Source organism: Dunckerocampus dactyliophorus, chromosome 6 (assembly GCF_027744805.1).
Source record: "Dunckerocampus dactyliophorus isolate RoL2022-P2 chromosome 6, RoL_Ddac_1.1, whole genome shotgun sequence".
Classification (NCBI taxonomy): Eukaryota; Metazoa; Chordata; class Actinopteri; order Syngnathiformes; family Syngnathidae; genus Dunckerocampus; species Dunckerocampus dactyliophorus.
In genome coordinates, this window is record NC_072824.1 from 20,376,957 (window position 1) to 20,395,915 (window position 18,959).

At 41.5% G+C, this 18,959-nt stretch overlaps 1 protein-coding gene across 22 annotated transcripts in view; it reads right to left on the reverse strand.

Annotated features, from left to right (window-relative positions):
• LOC129182291 (receptor-type tyrosine-protein phosphatase delta-like) overlaps window positions 1-18,959 on the reverse strand; it is a 220,452-nt gene that overhangs the window by 135,890 nt on the left and 65,603 nt on the right. For all 22 annotated transcript variants that reach the window (XM_054778214.1, XM_054778211.1, XM_054778201.1 and 19 more), the window contains exons 4-5: window positions 13,354-13,430; window positions 8,917-8,961 (exon numbers count right to left, since the gene is read on the reverse strand). The gene's annotated coding sequence lies outside the window, so the exon portion shown is untranslated. The remainder of the gene's footprint in view (window positions 1-8,916; window positions 8,962-13,353; window positions 13,431-18,959) is intronic.

Below are 18,959 nucleotides of genomic sequence, written 5' to 3' on the forward strand. Positions count from 1 at the left end.
AATCTGGATCGCTCGTCCACTACACTGAGCCAACAAGCCAAATAGTTGTGGTTTGCTCATGACGCCGACGGCACAACCCCAACCCGGACCAACAGCCAGAAAAGTAGGGGTGCCCAAAGTGTGGCTCAGGGGCCATCTGCAGCCCGTGGCTCATTTGTCATTACATTGTATGTACTTTATTTATCCCACAGCGGGAAAATTTACTACATCACTGCAGAAACAAAATAAAAATAAAAAAACGGCAAAAATAATAAAAATACAGCAAAAGGCTCAATTAGAAAAAGCTTAAATGTTGAAACCAACAACTAATAATCACGCAAAGCATATATTGTATGTATACATATTTTTTTTCTCGGTATATATATATATATATATAATATATATCTCGCTTGCTGAGGATTTTGGGCGGGGGGAGCTAGAGCTTGTGCAGATTCACGGTTTGATCTTGGTCTCAAAAAGGTTGGTGACCACTGGCCTAGAAGGTGACAACATTTGAGTGTGCTGCAAGCAGTATATCCTTGATGTAGGCCGTGCGTAACACACACAAGAGCACTATTTATGTTTGTTGTCAGCTAATGATAACAATTTGGCAAAGTTTAGCGACTAACATCAGCTATCATTGAATGTATAGCCTACCGTAACAACAACATAAATTAAAATTGTTGGGAGCATCTCTGAAACTGCTTTTGTGTGTGTGGGCGAGCCAGTTATTTTATTCGGGCTGAACAAAAATTTTTATGCGGTTTAAGCTGTTCTTTTTAGCCACTATTGGTAACATATGCTAGCCGGTGGTGGTGGGCTTATATCTTTTGGTTGAAAAAAAATGTAATCTTTACCCAGTGGGATACAGTCCCTTTAATAAAAGCTTCACAATGGCAACATACAAGAAAGTGATCATTGTTATTATTTCAAATGGGAACAATCAGACAAACAAAATGGAGCAACCCCCGAACTGTACAGATTACATTAGATGCTATCATGTAGTTTTTGGTATGAAATCCTACTAAATTCAGGCTCTGCAGAAAGTGTTTGCCCCTGTGTGAACCCAACTATGCTGCCTCCCCCCGCTAAAAAAGCATTATGTTGTGAGTGTGGAGCAATTGGAGTCATCAGGTTCGCTGGCAAGAGGACAGCCCATTAACCAGGGATGCTGACTCCCTCCAAATGGGTGACGAGTGACAAGCAGAGCAGCGACCATATTAGTGAAGAAGTGCACGACTGCATTTTGTTATGCTGCAGTCCAACATACTAACCTCCTCCAAATGCACATATTGCAGTCGAACAGCTCTATTTTAATACAAATGCAAGAAAGACAGGGGCAAAAACAGCCACGAGACTTATAATATTATTATAATATGCACATTGGTCTGGAGAATACTTCAAATGGTGTGTTTTGCATGCATGCAGACACATTCACAGGTCTTAGCAAAGTGGCTGTCACTGTGATTGGTTCCCTCTGCCGAAGGCCAACCCGCAATAGGCAATTATCTGTTATTATACACCACAGCAGGCCTGGATGCCTCATGTGCACATCTTTGCGAGTGTGTATGATGTGTATTCGCATACGTGGGTGTCATCGTGGGCATGATTGGCAAATTGCTGGCTATGTATTACACTGTGCTGAAAGAAGGGGAGGAGAAATGTCGATTGGAAAAAAAAAAGGGACTACAAAGACGCTGATTGTATTTGACAGTGGTAGAGAAGACGGCCTCATGGGGAGCCACAGACCTCCAGTGAGTTGCATGCTGATGACAGATGTCTGGTGGCCTGAGACATGTGAGAGGCAGCCAAGCCGAAGCAGAGCTCGCCACAGACTGAGGAACTCAGTCAGCGTATGACTGGTGTTCCATCATGGATGAGCAGGATATGACTGAGCGCTGTGCGGCTGGATTTTTAAACACCATATGAAAGTGTTTGGAATGCATGATGGTGGCCAAGAGCACACAAAGAAGCTCATATAATGCACAAATCCCGCCCTAATTCAAAACAATGCGTTGTGAATAACAGAAGACAGCAGAAAAAAACAACAAAACATATTTCATAGGGATGTCTGATAATCTTGGCTGACTGATATTATTGGCCAATATTGACATCCATCCATCCATCCGTCCATCCATCCATCCATCCATCCATCCATCCATCCATCCATCCATCCATCCATCCATCCATCCATCTTCTACTGCTTATCCAAGGTCATGTCGCGGGGGCAGCAGCCTAAGCAGAGAAGCCCAGACTTCCCTCTCCACAGCCACTTTGTACAGCTCTTCCAGGCAGATCCTAGGGTGTTCCCAGGCCAGTTGAGAAACATCGTCTCTCCAACGTGTCCTGGGTCTTCCCCGAGGCCTTCTACTGGTCGGACGTGCCCTGAACACCTCTCCAGGGAGGAGTCCGGAGGCATCCTGACCAGATGCCTAAGCCTCAGCAGTTCTACTCTGAGTTTCTCCCGGATGACAGTGCTTCTCACCTTATTTCTAAGGGAGAGCCCAGCCACCCTACGGAGAAAACTAATTTCGGCCGCTTGTACCCCCGATCTTGTCCTTTCGGTCACTAAGCAAAGCTCACGACCATAGGTAAGGGTAGGAACGAAGATCGATCGCTAAAATGAGAGCTTTGCCATTCGGCTCAGCTTTCTCTTCACCACGACAGACTAACGCAGAGTCCGCATCACTGCAGACGCCACACCAATTCGCCTGTCAAACCCACGTTCCATCCTTTCCTCACTTGTGAACAATGTCATGCTTGCCCGCATTCTTTCATCACTGTGGAATATCTTGCGGTAAGGAAGGTAAAGAGAAGGTAAAAATGAGAAGAATAAATCCAATATACAATAAAAATGCTAAACGGATGTAATGAATCAAATTCTTTGCAATATGTTAACAAGGTTATTCTCTTTTTCTGCCTTCATGAAAAAGTTGATTGCTTTTGATTGAACTGTCTTCGTATTTCATGACATAAAAGTCAAGCTATCTTAATGTACATTCTTCATACATGCCCACTATGTATGTTTATGAGGAATGACACTGATCTGTCTCGGCCTGATTTGTGGCTACAGGGATGCTTCCCTAATCCCCCATCCTAATCCATTGCCTGTGTGTGTGTGTTGTACATTATTGTTTGTGAGGCATGGTATTTAATCTTTCAGAGGCCCTCTCTTTCCCACAATTTCCACACCACATGTGATACCACCGAACGACCTCAAGTTATCCACTGCAGCACACAACACAATGGCCTGGACAGTGATACTGCACACTGTGATGCCGGTATCTCCATTAACCATGCAGACAATAGAATGAAGCAAGTGAAAACTGAAAGGCTTCGAGTGAAGTGAAAAGATGAAAACGGGCACAGTGAGAGAAGTGAAGATGATGTTTTTTTAACAGTGAAGGAATGCATTCATTATTTATTGTCTGGAGAAAGGATGACAAGCAAGATGTCCTAAACTGGCTGCTTTTCTTTCCAGTTCAAATGCGGCTTTATTTTGTCTTTTGTAGGACACAATATGCGTCACTTTGTGCCTTTAATTCGTGAACTATTGTGCCTATTTTGGTATGAACTCCTACAAAAGCAGCTTGGAGGACCTGGCAGGTGATTTCACTTATTGGACTGTGGATGTTTTTTATCGTAGTCAATACAAGTTTGTAGTTTAGTTGAAAACTACCTAAAAAATTCTACACAACATTAAGGTAGGAAAGCACATACAGCCATTGCTCGCCACTTCGCGGTTCGAAGAACGCGTCCTCGCTCTATCGTGGGTTTTTAAAAAAATGAATTAAATGACTGCTGTTTCATGGTTGACTACAGCCTATTATTAGTCAACAAATATGCATTTTCAAGCATAAAAATGACTAAATTAACTAAAATACAAAGGGGATTAAAGGCCGTTGATGAGTTGTAGTCTACACTGGCCACTAGGTGTCACAAACACATGCACCAGAGCAGCAATTATTGCAGGTTTCAATGATCTCACAGCAGGCACAATAATAACAATAATAATAGTCATCATAATCACGATAATAATACGGGGTACCAGCTAAAACTCAGCTCTGAATTCCCAACGTCACTTCCTGTCCACACATACGGAAGACATTTATTGAAACACACATGAGCACAATTCGTATTTATGTCTAAAATGGCTTATTTAGTCTTGTTATACCCACTATATTGGGTAATGTGAGTGTAAAGGTGACTATGGGGTATTAATCTATGTCTAGAGGGCTCTAATAATGCAAACAAAAATTATGTAGAAGGTCATAAACAGGTTTTCTATGCTCTAACTATGAAAATATTTGATTTAGAAAAAAGGATTCTTGCTTCATTCATCGTTGTCGGTAGGCCTGTCATGATAATTGACAAATCGATTAATCAAACGATTAAAAAAAAAAACAAAATTGATAATTTTGCTGCCTGGATAAACTGATGTGTGCATATATGCCCATTTGTTTTCATCGTCTCTCTGTACCACACAGGCTGCATGACAAGAGGGTTCACTCTGCAAGTGTCTGTGTGCATTGGTTCTATAGTGGAATGAACAGAGAAGCTAGGCTGTACTTGTTTCCCCTCAGCGCTAAGCGTTCTGGGTAATGTAGTACACATCGACAATGACCAAAGCAATTAACATCTTCGAAAACGTACTTGTACTCTGATTATGGATCCTTTGAAACTGGAGGTGAAATTGACTTGAGAATTTAATAAAATTGTGTAAATACAACTCCATCAGACTGTAATAACTCTTTTATCTTGCAGATGTGTATTTTAACTTGTATGTGTAATTTATATATAGTATGTGGTAGAAATGATCAAATAATCACCTAATGATTACAACCTCATCTAAAATAATCTACAATGACAGAAATGAATGATGACAAATGGTGAAATAATGACAGTGGGTGTAGTTGAATGTGATAACAATATGTAGTGGGCAGTGGACTCATTGTTGGTTTCCATTTATGGTGACTACTGACTGAGATAGCTCCACAAAATAAATCTCCATGGTAACTTATGTCATAACATATCCCACTCACCACTATCCCACTTTGAGATATAACAAACGGATCACGGATAAATTGAGTCAGGATAACCACGATATCCCGGCTTAATCCCTTATCCTAGTTTTGTGCAACGGGCCCCTGGATTTGATCATCGTTATAAACGGTTGTGGGACCCTCAGCAATGATAATCTCATTAGCATTGTTGTGCATGGTAAGACTGACATTTATATGTGTATGTGTGTGTGTGTTTGTGCGCCCTGCTGAATGAGTCTCAGGCCATCCTAATTATGTGGTGTGACTCACGTGAGGGTAATTACAGAATGAGAGACAGTGGGAACAAGGCTACGAGTGACCCAGAAATCCACAGGCTAATGAAGCGATAAGACACACACTCTTCCTCTCTCGCCCAAATGCTCACCTCACAGGAAGCTTTGCAAATAGAAAGTCAAAAAGACACGGATTGGGAATAATGTCTCCCTCATACTTTATTAGAGAGTGGAGAGATTTTGGAGGAGCTGCCAAGAGACGGCCTGTCAGGCTCAGACCTCTTCCTCGTGCAGACTAATCTGGCTGCTCTTTGTTCTCTGTCATATCTAGCTATGGCTCCACAGCGCCAAGGTCCCATTCCACACGCACGGATTAAGCCCTGCTGGCCAAAGTGAAATTCTCTTTTGAAGAATCATCTATGTGTAATCCCTGTGTGAAGCCAAGGTGCAGCCCATTCTACCTCTCACAGGGACTAGAATACACAGCAGACTGCACATACAGGAGGCAAGTATGTGTGATGTTTGGCTGGCCATGTGCTGCAAAGCCTCGGGGCTTCTTTGAAATCTTACATAACATGAGACTTTCACGTCAGGTTGCCACCCCGCCCCCTCCCCCAAAAAAAATCCTGGTAAGTTTTTACCTAAGTATTTGGGAAATGAAATATTTAAAATCCACTGTCTATTTATAACATCTCAATAATTCATATGTTTTCTATTAGATACCGAAGCATCAAGAAGAGGAATAAAAGCGAAACGACAATGCACGCACATTCAAAGACAATCAAAGGCAATTAAGAACATTTCGCCAAACGACAACATTTACTGAAAAATTCATTTTGTGCCATACTATCACCAGCGAAGAAATATTTAGTTTAATTAAAAAATACAATTATATTGCTAATGTTTGTATTTTCATGCTAGAAAACCATTAGCAATACCTTGTATTGTCTAATTAAGAAAAAAAAAACACTATTATTTTTTGAATTAATACAAATGACTATATGTAACGAAACCTTTTGTCAGTCTTTATATTGGCATATACAGTATATCGATATTACTTTTTATCGGTCCATTGTGGTGGAAAGGGACAGCTCTCAATTTACTGTTCGATCTACATTCCTACCCTCACCTATGATCATGAGCTGCAGAAATGAATTAGGGTGGCGGGGTTCTCCCCTCGAGACAGTGTGAGAAGCTCTGTTATCTGGGAGGAGGCGCTGCTCCTCCACACTGACTAGAGCCAGATGAGGTGGCTCGGAACGTCTGGACATTTCCCTGGGGATGTGTTCAGGGCACGTCCGGCCAGCCTTGGGGAAGACTCAGGACATGTTGGAGAGACTATATCGCTCAACTGGCCTGGGAACTCCTCAGGATCTCCCAGCGGGAGCAGCCTAAAGTAACCGGGAGAGGGAAGTCTGAGTTTCTCTGCTTAGGCTGCTGCGCCTGTGACCTGACTAGGGATAAGTGGAAGAAGACGGATGCATGGATGGATGGATGAAATGTTTTTTTTTTAGAAATACTTTTAAAATACTGCAAAATAGCAGCAGTCCTTTCAAAGTTGGGGCACCTTTTTACAGAATAACATCAGAGGCTGAAGCACAATCTTAAAAATGCTTTACTTTATGAATAAAATTCTCATGATGTGAACATCATCGTTCACATAAACTTGGTAACTCATGTGCAGTGTGTGAGGTAACAGTGGAATTAAAAAGGAGCTAGAGAGCAGATCATAAATGGGAGAAGTGGTGTTACTGCCTTGAAGATAATGATGCCGGAACATAATCTCAATGTTCTGGGCTGAATTAATTTAAATCCTTGCCTAATGATGTTAAAAAAGGGATCATTTTCAAGGCAGCTTTAATTTAAACAGCAGAAGATTCAATGGGTTTTCTCTTGGAAGTTTGAAGAATGTTTGACCGCAGGTGCTGCATTGCATAATCTATTCCGGACCATGTTCTTCTTCTTTTTCTTAGAAATCTTTACTTAGCCATCTTGATCACGGCTTGATGGACTAATACAACCAAACCGGTGTGTAAACATGGTGTCTTCCTCATAAATTCAGAGAATTAAACACGACAGCGGGCTAAAAATGTAAAAAAAGAGCCACCAGATGGCAGCAGATAGTGGCAGATCCTGCCGAGACTAATTTGATGGCGCCAGAGCAAAGTTTTATCATTGAAAATACATTTTCAATGTATATATATATATATATATATATATATATATATATATATATATATATATATATATATCAAATCCAGCAGCGACATTAGCACTGAAAAAGATGCATAAATAGATGCATATACTGTATATAAATATATATATATTTATATATATATAAAGAAAGAAAACTAAAATAACACATCCTAGAGCTGAATGAATGAAATATTGTTATTAAATACTTTGTTCTTTACATAGCTGAATGTGCTGACAACAAAATCACGCAAAAATGTATTTATTTCTTTTTTTAAATTAATTTAATAAATATGCATATTTATAAGGATGCATATGTATCCTTATAAATACATACGGATTTATAAGGATAATTTGGGCCAAATATTTTTGGGCCAAATTAATCATTTTCAAGCATAACAATGGCTAAATGAAGACCACCATTCAACCTGTAAATATAGTATTCTACATTGGTCACAAGGTGTCAATAATTGTTCAGTGAGGGCACCATCGAAGCACCAGACTTGAGCAACCCGCTTTTATTGCAGGTTTAAGTTGACATTGAAAAACAATACACTTTTTCTACAATACTGATGTCTTTCGCACGCCAAAACTTGCCAGTCTTGTGACTCCATACAATTGGAGTCGCATGAGTAATGAATGAATTCAGACAATCCTGGCAACCCAGCTTGAGTCCACCCCACAAACACAGCTGTGTCACATCACCTCCATAGATGTGACAATTGAACGGATGCTAAACACAACTACTCAAGGCATCTGTGTGGATCCCCAGTCATCCAAGGTCATGCTAATTCTCAAAGACTGAATCAAGGGAACTGGATTCGACTTGTTTGTTGAAGACATTTATGTTGAAGACAACATAGGACGACCTATTTTCATGTAGGGTGGCCGTTCACCAGTCATGCCAGGCCGCAGTAAGAACAACAATCTTATTGTGACCGCCCCCAGGGGACACACCCACCAGGGGCATAAATAGGAAAACTCCACGCCTGTTATTTTAGAACTAAAGACCCCTTTTGAACGAAAGGTGAAACGTCTTAAACAAACGAGAAGAGTCCAGTTGCCTCGATTCAATTTTGCGAACCACTCAAGTTGTCAATGGTGTGTGAAGCAGACAGGCCGGTTACCCCCAACCTACGCTGTGTCTCTCATTTGCAGACGCAACATATGTATTTATGTGTGTGTGTCTGCGTGACTTCCTATCCTGATTGCGTTCCTCACAAGACCACATACACACATGCACCAGCAACACTGCACACAAACTGGAGGCAGCAAGCACTTCATTTCCAATTCCACCCCCTCTCCTCACCCTCTGCACCCCTCATATCCCACTCAGGCCTCTCCAGCACTAATATGCACTGTCAACATAGCACCCTTGCAGACAGCTATTGGAAATGACTTGGAAATTATGCCAAGAAACCCCAGCAACCCAGTGAACACGCATACAAACACGCAAACACACAAATTACCTTTACTCATGGTTCATGCGGAAGCAGGACGATTTGAAGTGGGAGCTGAAATGCATAGAAAGAGTATTAACTGTCTGCAAACTTGATTAATCAACAATATCTCATGTGCCCAGAAGAGTCAATTGCTTGATAAACTTGTCTTTTCGATGAGGGTTGGCAGACACATTGGCTGGCTAAGTGGGCCAATCAATTCTTCTTTTTCAGAACTCAACACTGACATATATCAATTCCTGATTAAGAGCATAAAAGGCATTCATTTATAAGCAGTGTTGGGCAATTTACATCCAAAATGCAAATGTATTGTGGCGTGTATGTAATGTAATGTATTATTATCTACTATTGTCACACTACTTCTTTACTTTGATCACACAGTAACATAAACTGTAAAAGTACGACTTTCATACGTTAATGGCCCCAGCAGTGCAGAAAAAATGATAATAAATACAGTGCGAATACAAATGTTTAAAATGCATTTTTGCAAATAAATTGAAAAATATTCATATTTGTTTTTATATTCAGAAAATAGAAATTGATTTCTAAATATTAAAATCGGGCCGCACGGTGGTTGAGTGGTTAGCATGTTGGCCACACAGTCAGGAGATCGGGAAGACCTGGGTTCGACTCTCCACTCGGGCATTTCTGTGTGGAGTTTGCATGTTCTCCCCGTGCGTGTGTGGGTTTTCTCCGGGTACTCCGGTTTCCTCCCACATTCCAAAAACAATTGGCGACTCTAAATTGTCCATAGGTATGAATGTGAGAGTGAATGGTTGTTTGTCTATATGTGCCCTGTGATTGGCTGGTGACCAGTCCAGGCTGTACCCTGCCTCTCGCCCGAAGTCAGCTGGGATAGGCTCCAGCATACCCCCGCGACCCTAATTAGGCATAGAAAATAGATGGATGGAATATTCCAATCAAATAATAGTCAAAAATGCTACAATAAAAATACTAATATTAAATTAGAAAAAAAATACTATATCAACAGGAGCAATATTTTTTTCTCCAATTAATTAAACAGAAAATATTTAATTGAAAATTTTAATTTAACTTTGTATCAGCATTTTTTTTAAATAAATGTACCAAAAAACAGCAAATAAATAAAGTAAACACATACATATTTATCCATCCAATCTTCTATGCCGCTTATCCTCACTAGGTTCACAGGTAGGCTGGAGACTATCCAGGCTGACTTCGGGCGAGAGGCGGGGTACACCCTGGGCTGGTCGCCGACCAATCACACACCGGAGAGTACCCGGAGAAACCCACGCACGCACGGGGGAGAACATGCAAACTCCACACAGAGATGCTCAACGAAGACTCGAACCCAGGTCTTCCCGATCTCCTGACTGTGTGGTCAACATGCTAACCACTAGGCCACCGTGCGGCTGAATACGTATTTAACAAAATAAAAATATTTAATATACAGGAGTAAATGTGTATTTTTTATGATTGTATCAATAACAGAAAAAAAGAAAAAATAGCAACAGAAGCATTTATTCTTGGTCATCTTTCATACTTGCTTAACAAGTTACATTAAGGCACAGCGGGTTCACACTTGCACGATTCAACATGTCTGAAAAGGAGTAAGAAGAAGCAGATCTGCTTTAATCCTACCCACATTCACCATGTCCCACTCAATTACTGATAGTTCGTTCACTTCCTGTGTTTAACATGTTAAATAATAGATAAATAAATACATAGAAAATAAAACAAACTAAATAAAGCGATTAAAGATTGATAAATAAATAAATACGTGTTAAAAATGACAGTAACAATGTATGAAATATAAATAAAGGCAGGATATACACGAATCAGTAACTTAAATAATGACAGATGAACAACTTGTCTTTGAGCTACTATCTTATCTTGGTGGAGGAGTTTACGTGTCCAGATGGTCCTAGGAGCTAACTTGACAGGACCTAGTTTTCCCTTGGCCGGACGGGAGGCACCAGGGCCACCACTCTGGACTCAGGCCTGGAGGAGGGGCACGATGGCGAGTGTCTGGTGGCCGGGGGCTGCACCCATGGGGCCCGGCAAGGCACAGCCCGAAGAGGCAACATGGGTCACCCCTCCAATGAGCTCACCATTCATGGGAGGGACCAAAAAGGTAAGTTGGGTGGCAGTCGAAAGCGGGGACCTTGGCGGTCCGATCCTCGGCTGCAAAAGCTAGCTCTCTGTATGTGGAATGTTACCTTTCTGATGGGGAAGGAGCCTGAGCTTGTGTGCGAGGTGGAGAAGTACCAGCTAGAGATAGTCGGACTCACCTCAACGCATAGCGAGGGCTCTGGAACCAGTCCTCTCAAAAAGGGCTGGACTTATTCCACTCCAGCAGTGACAGGCAAAAAGCAGGGGTGGTAATTCTTGTTGCGCCCCCCGCCCCCGCTCAGGGCCTGTTTGTTGGAGTTTAACCCGGTGAACGAGAGGGTAGTTTCTCTCCGCCTTTGGCCGGGGGCACAGGTCCTGACTGTTGTTTGCGCTGATGCGCCAAATAGCAGTTCAGAATACCTGGTGGTGAGTTGGCTTCCATGGTGAGAGAGGACGCCGGCGAGACCTGGCAGGCCCAAATGTATTGTCAAAGTCTGCTGGGAACATCTGGCAGAGTCCCCTATCAGAAGAAGTTTCAAATACTACCTCCTGGACAGCTTTGACCATGTTCCGAGGGAAGCAGAGGAAACTGAGTCAGAGCGGGCCATGTTCCATGCCTCCATGAGAATCAGCACCTCCAAGTGTGAGTCCATGGTTCTCGCCCGGACAAGGGTGAAGTTCCATCTTCGGTCAGGGATGAGATCCTGTTCCAACTGGCGGAGTTTAAGTACCTCAGGGTCTTGTTCATGAGTGAGGGAAGGGTGGAAAGTGGGATGGACAGGTGGATTTCTGCGGTGTCTGCAGTGATGCAGACTCTGCATCGGTCCGTTGTGGTGAAGAGCGAGCTGAGCCGACAGGAAAAGATCTCAATTTACCAGTCGATCTGCGTTCCTACCCTCACCTGCAGTCATGAGCTTTGGGTAGTGACCGAAAGGACAAGATTGCGGGTATAAGCAGCCGAAATGAGTTTCCTCAGTCGGGTGACTAGGCCCTTAGATATAAGGTGAGAAACACTGTGATCCTGGAGAAACTCAGAGTAGCACCGCTGCTCCTCCGCATTGAGAGGAGCCAAATGTGGTGCTCAGGCATCTGGCCAGGATGCCTCCAGGACGCCTCCCTGGAAGGACCGTTAGCAGGCCTCCGGAAGAACCAGGACACATTGAAGAGACTATGACTCTCAACTGGCCTGGGAACGCCTCGGAACAGATGGAAGTCTGGGCTACGCTGTTAGGCTGCTGCCCAAGTGACCCGACCTCGGAAAAGCGGAATAAGATGTATGGGTGGATGGGCAGATGAATACAAATAAATAAATAAATAAACTCAAATTAAAATATGAAAAATAAAACTATTTTACAGACAGGAATATTTATTTAGAATCAATAAATATGACAATTTTTTTAAATGCTGTACCAACATTTACAATCCTTGTCTAATACCATTCTTAATATTAAAAGACATTAATATGGTGAAAAAATACTGGTGCAACAGCGGCATTATGTTTTATTTATCCACTTTAAAATCTAAAAAAATGCTGTAGCAACTGGAACAATAAGAAAAGAAAATCTAATAGTGCATCAACATTATAAACATAAAAGTAGCTCGAATCATCAGTGTTTCCTAAAGCAACAGCTCACAGTAACCTGAGTTCCCCTGAGTTCGTTTTTTGTACAGAAACAATGTCTGCTGGGTATGTTGCTGCCACCTGTAGACCACATTGAGTACTACACAACCCCTGAGGACCCTGACCCCAGTGAGTTAAAACGGAGCTCCTTGTATTATTTAATTCAAAAGCTATCCTCTTGACACATGTGACTTCCTCCTAGTGTACAGTAAATGGGACTCCCAGTGAAGCCCTCTTTCAAAGCATGTGATGATATCTTTTTTGTATGGAAATGTGTTGTTTTAAAATGAGTCAGACAAAAGTGAAGGAAAGTGGCATACAAGAGTGTGCGCCGACACACACCCCCACCCACACACACACACACAGCCTCTGCATCTTTAACAAAGCGAAGAGGGGTGAGCTCATGTTTTATATTTAGAACGGTGACGGCATGCAAAAGTCGACATGAGAGTGAAAAAGCTCAGCGATTCGTTGGAGAGCTACACAGTCAATAATGTATAAGAGGCGGCCTTTTAAAAACAGCCCAGGATCACCGCTGTGTCTTGCCTGCTTCTTACACGAGTCTGTCCACTCTGTAGAGGATGATGGTTAAACTTTCATCTGTTTGCCCCCCAGGAGCTGTCTGCCTTCGCTTACTTTCCCATAGACAAGATCCTCTCTATCTGCATATACAAACTTTTAGCAATCTGGCTGGAAGATAATGTGTGGAGGTCATCATGGCGGAGAGCTCTTACCCCATCTCAGTGAACAGGTCCCCAGTGCTGCTTCATCTTTGAGGATTGAAAGAGTCAGAAATCTCCCCAGAATTCTCCTGCAACACAGTAGGGAGAGAGGGAAGGGGTGGGAAAGGGATGAGGAGATTAGGAAAGAGAGCCTTCGCCTTTCAAAATTCAACGCTCTTAAAACCAACTCTGGCTTTCGGCTAAGTTCCCTCTGGTGCTTGCATTTGTGTGTGTGTGTGTGTGTGTGTGCGCGCTTATGCCACGGCATTCCGATCATAGGAACTGGTATGCATCCTAAGTTTAAGTACTGCAGCGGAGTTGTAAAAGCACAAAGGGTCAAACGGGCAGCACTATTTCAATTCCCATACTTGGTGGGGGGCTTTTAAGACTGTGGGTTGTGCACGTGTGCGTGTGTAAGAGAGAGTGTGTGTGTGTGTGTGCATGTAGGCATGAAAGTGAGTGTCGAAAAAGCATGCAGCACCTCAGTATGATAAGCACATTTTCCGACAGATCAAAGGACGTTGCATTAGGACACACGTGTGAATACTAACACGGAAGTGAGTGCAACGTAAGCAGCAAGACACTGTGTACATTTACACATCCAATGTGAACTCGCCAAGTGGTTTGCAATTTAAGTAATCCTGCCATCTTAGCAGGCAAGCACACACAAACTAGCAACTCCGACTCTTTTTTTTTTGCATTTTTATTCTTCATTATTACTCGGGGGACAGAGTCCAACTAAGGAAATTGTCAGGTTCACTGAAACGCTATGACGTCTCATTAGCAACTGGAGCAACAGACCATGGCACTGATTCACCACTAGTCTGTGCTGTTACACCACACCTGCATCTGTGCTTCTGACCGACTTACTTTAGAAGGGCAGACCATGATGGCAGCAGGCACAACGCTCCAGTCATTGGTCGATGGATGATAGATAAATCAGAAATGACTTTGCCTTAAAACTACTAAATGTATCACGAATGTGTTACAATTTTTGGACCTATAAATTGCAGGTTTTTCAGGTTTCTGATGCCGTGTGAGGAATTCCCACCTCCAGCTCTCCTGCTCCACCAGTTTGTTTACACAGTAGGCCACAATATTGGGTACAGCTGCATCATTTGATCTGGAGTTGCATCCAAAAACACTCAATTTCCACTGGCACTTTCAGAGTACAGATTATCATATAATTTAGTATAAATTAGATTATAAGTATGCGTTTGCCAATATTTTTATTACTGTGGTTGTAGTGCTTTATACAACTGCAAGGCATCACTTCAGGAGGCGTTTGTAACATTTGATTTCATACATGTATAGGTATGCAAAATGTATAAAAATAAAACATTTAATTAATACAGCTCTGAAAGTGCCAATTAAAATTGAGTTCAACCAAGGTTTTGTGATATATTATGGCTCAAAAGTTCACACCATCATCACCGTCGTGAGTGTGCAAATCATGTTAAACTTGAAGAAAAGCTTTTGCCCGTCGTCCACAACCCTTATGTGAGACATCAACACATATGTCTTTCTCTTTTCGGTGCGTTCTGAATATTGAAAAACTGCTAGCATGAGGCAGCTAATAATGCAAGTTCTGGGGATTCACCTATTCCACCGAAAAGGCCCTCTATTAAAAAACCTCCAACAACATTGTATCAATGTACTGTATGTCCATGCTGAGACCATGTAGTAACAGGCACATTCAGGATAACTAGGACTGTCAAATGATTACAATTTTAATCAGATTAATCACGGTTTTTTAAATGAATTAATCATGATTACTCACCATTGGCAACTATGTCTGAAATATGCCAATTTTTACTGTATTTATTGAAAGAAAAATAAATGACCGGCCAGGGTTACGTGTATTTGTATCACTTGAATCACACTTTAAAGCTGTTATGAGCAATGAGGGGTTGCGTTCAAAGACACCACGTCATTTAAGTTGAGTTCACATGTTTTGAGTGTATTTTCTGTTACTTCTGCGCATACCTAAAATGCAACAAACCGTACTTCCACTTTAAAAGTTACAAAGTGAGTGATAAGAATATCCGCAGATTCTTTTTCTTTGTATTTCTGCTTATTTAAACTACACATACATGCATAATAAAGACGTTGCTGTGATGTTCGGTGAGTCCGCGAATGCATCTCGCGGCCTTCTAGTGACAATGAGGAAGTGTTGTCCAACGGTGAAAGGACTAGAGACGTGCCTTGCCATGATGCGTACCTGTTAATTAGGCAAAAAATATATATATAATTAAGGAAATAAATTATTTACCGTTGTTAACGTGGTATTATTGACAGCCCTAATGATAACATGTAATACAGTATGTACAGTACTTTGCCTACCATAACTGTCTTCATGGATGCAGTGATTTCACAGAGCCCAGAGCAATGAACACTACTTTCGTCAACAACAGCAGCACAGAGAGTTCATGAAAGCCAATGATGACGACTACTTTTCACTTTTACTCTTCCCAGGCAGAGAATAATGTTTCTGGGCGCTTGGCAGATCCAGCTAGAGTGAAACACTAAGTCATTGTTGTAGCGTTATCATGTAGCACTAGCGCTAAACGTTTCATTGACTACAAAAAAATACCACTTACAATCTCCGCTCTCATCGGGACGCCGACTGATGGGATGGCTGTATCTTTCAGCACAAGACTTGCGCTCCCAGTTGAGCTGGTAAATTTAGCATAGCCCTCAGGTAAAAAATGCTGAGAGCAAACGAGCATCTAGCAGAGTTTCAGAGTGGTGCCGTCAGGTCTGAGTTGAAAGTCAGTAACCACTGCTTCAGTTTGTCCGCATATTTAGTTGATAGCGTGTGGAATCTTAAAGTTGACCAACTCTTCAGCTTATTACCACATCCTTTTACTATACAGGTGCGAGGCATGATTTATAAACTAGCATTAAGTTTTCCAAACTCACTCACTAGTGGCCTGAGACGCTGTGAGTGAGGCGCTGTGTCACTACGCCAGAAAAGTAGTTCCTCTGTGTTAGCTCCTACAATAACAATGTCGCTGTAGCTTAATATGTTAATATAAGGTTAATATGCAGGTATGTTATGTGAATGGAACATTGTTGGTGTTTTTTTGGAGGGCTTTATAGGCCAAACAGGTGAATTCCATTCCATGCATTGTTAGCCGCCTTGTGCTACCTGTTTTCCTTTCTTTAGAATGCACAGAAGAGAGAAAGATGTGTGTTCATGTCTCACATAAGGATTGTGGATGATGGGCAAAATCCCCAAAAAAGGGCAGTTTTCCTTAATCTCATCAACTCCACAGGTGTATTTTGCACAGAAGGGTACCGGTGTTGGCAAATAAGAAAATGTAATGATAACCATAGAACCAGAAATGGAATTCACTATGACGTAGTAAAGCATCTTTCTAATCATTAAATAATATGAGCAATACAATGATTTCTTTCGGTTAGGCCCTACAGCAAGGTTAGGCAACCCACGGCTCCGGAGCCACATGTGGATCTTCAGCCTCCTTGTTGTGGCTTCTTTTGGTCGTGACAAAAGAAAAAAAAAGCTGATTGATAAATGATAAATGCAATTATTATCTATATAATATTTTACTTTGGTTTATTTTGTTGCACTTATCTTGGAGGTCCAAGTGACACTTTAACATCACATTTCATTTTTTTTTAAATAATTGAATTATATCAATGTCTATGGCCCTTGCCTTTACCTGCAGGTGGCTTCATGAATGTGCAGTCCCCACGGTAAGCTAACCATGAATGCATCAACAACAACAAAAATCGATCACAAACAGATGGGAACACTAGCAATTAAAAGGCTGTTATGTTTCAGAAAAATAAAACATTTATTTCAGACCCGCAGCTGATGGAGTTTTTTAAATTGTACGTTCAGGTGCTTTGGTTGAAGAGGGTGAGAGCGCACTTAAATGGACTCATCAAGAAATGTTCCCAAATGTACGTTTGCTTTTTTAAAATTGCCAAGCTGCAACTACTACATGTTTTTTTATGTTAAAGTGGCCTATGTTTTATTTTAATTTGACACAAATTAATACGGAAAAGACTCAACAAGGCCTTGCAAACTGCACTGCTGTTTGTTGTATTCTGTTGTTGTTCGAGGCTCAAGACTATTTTTCTTTCGTATAAGAGAGGGCAAAATGGCTCATTTGATAGCAAATGTTGCCGACCCCTGCCCTAGACGGACCAAATCAATATGAACCAAACACAAAGAGTTTGTGGTTTGGTCTGCAACGTATCAGAAAAGTGGCAAAAATGTCCATCACTGTTTTCCAAGTCAAAAGCTGATGTGTATTAATATTTTGTTTTGCCTGAAACACAAAGATAATAGGTCTGCTTTCAGGACATTTAAAAAAATAGTCCCGATTAATCATAGATTCATCGATTAATTGCTACCAGCTTTAGAATTTAATATCAGTTGCATACACCAGGGGTGTCCAAATTATTTATCCTTGGACTGCAGACTGAAAAATGAAAAGGTGGAGGACCATTTTAATACTTTTAAGTTTGTAAACTGGCGTAAAGAGTAGCTTTACTTTATTTTACTTTTATTTACTTCTATGTTATAGTGGTTACCTTATCTTTATACCTTTTTGACAGTTATGGATGTTAAATGTTACTTAAACATTATTTTACAGTAAATAAAGCTTTTATGATGGGGACATTTTGAGCGTGGAACTAACAAATTCATCCATCCATTCACTTTCTATGCCGCTTTTCCTCACTAGGGTCGCGGGGGTACGCTGGAGCCTATCCCAGCTGACTTCGGGCGAGAGGCGGGGTGCACCCTGGACTGGTCGCCGGTCAATCGCAGCTCATGATTTCAGTTGTCATGATCTCCTTTGGATAACAGGAGTGGAAAAATAACCTTGGAAGTCAACCAGCATCAGCAGCATCAGGGAGCTGGTAGTGTTCACCACTGTATGTGTTATCCTTTATTGTGCGTACCAATTTTACTTTCCATCATGTTGTTTTCCTGTGGGGGTTTCACAAGTCCCAGCTGGAAAACCACCTTGTTAATGAGACCTGTGCTGGGACAGCACAAGTAATTAAGGCATCAGCAGCCTTGTGAGCAAGAGTTCAAACTAGATAATTTGGAAAGCTTGTGTCAGAGTGTTTACTGTATATAGCTTACACAACCTGTGCTTTTTATTTTTGCTAGCAGTTGTGCTAGCTCTACCCAGTAGTTTTTAGTATACAGTATCAGCTTTAATGCACTTTTAATGCCAAACAACACTCTTATTGAGGTCTTCAGCCATTTTTGTTGTTTACTTTCAACTACAATGCTTTCAGGTCAGCCCTTGGAAGATCCAAGTGAGATATTTCCAGTTTCCCAGTTGTCTGGAAGATCAGTGCAACTATTGACGTCATTGCAATGAAACGTGGCGGCCTCCAGGATGCTGACAGTTCTTTTCTAAAATGCGTATAGACATTTTAAAGTCACTTTGAGACATCTGATGGTCTTCTGTCATATAAGGCAGACGTGTTTGAACAATAAGGTTTCGTTTGTACACTGGCTAATGTAATATGTAGAATAACATCACCTACTTGAGTGACCTTTAATACTGGTGTATCAGCCAGGACACCTCGTCAGTGCTAACATTACTGTTCAGAAATGTGTGCCACAT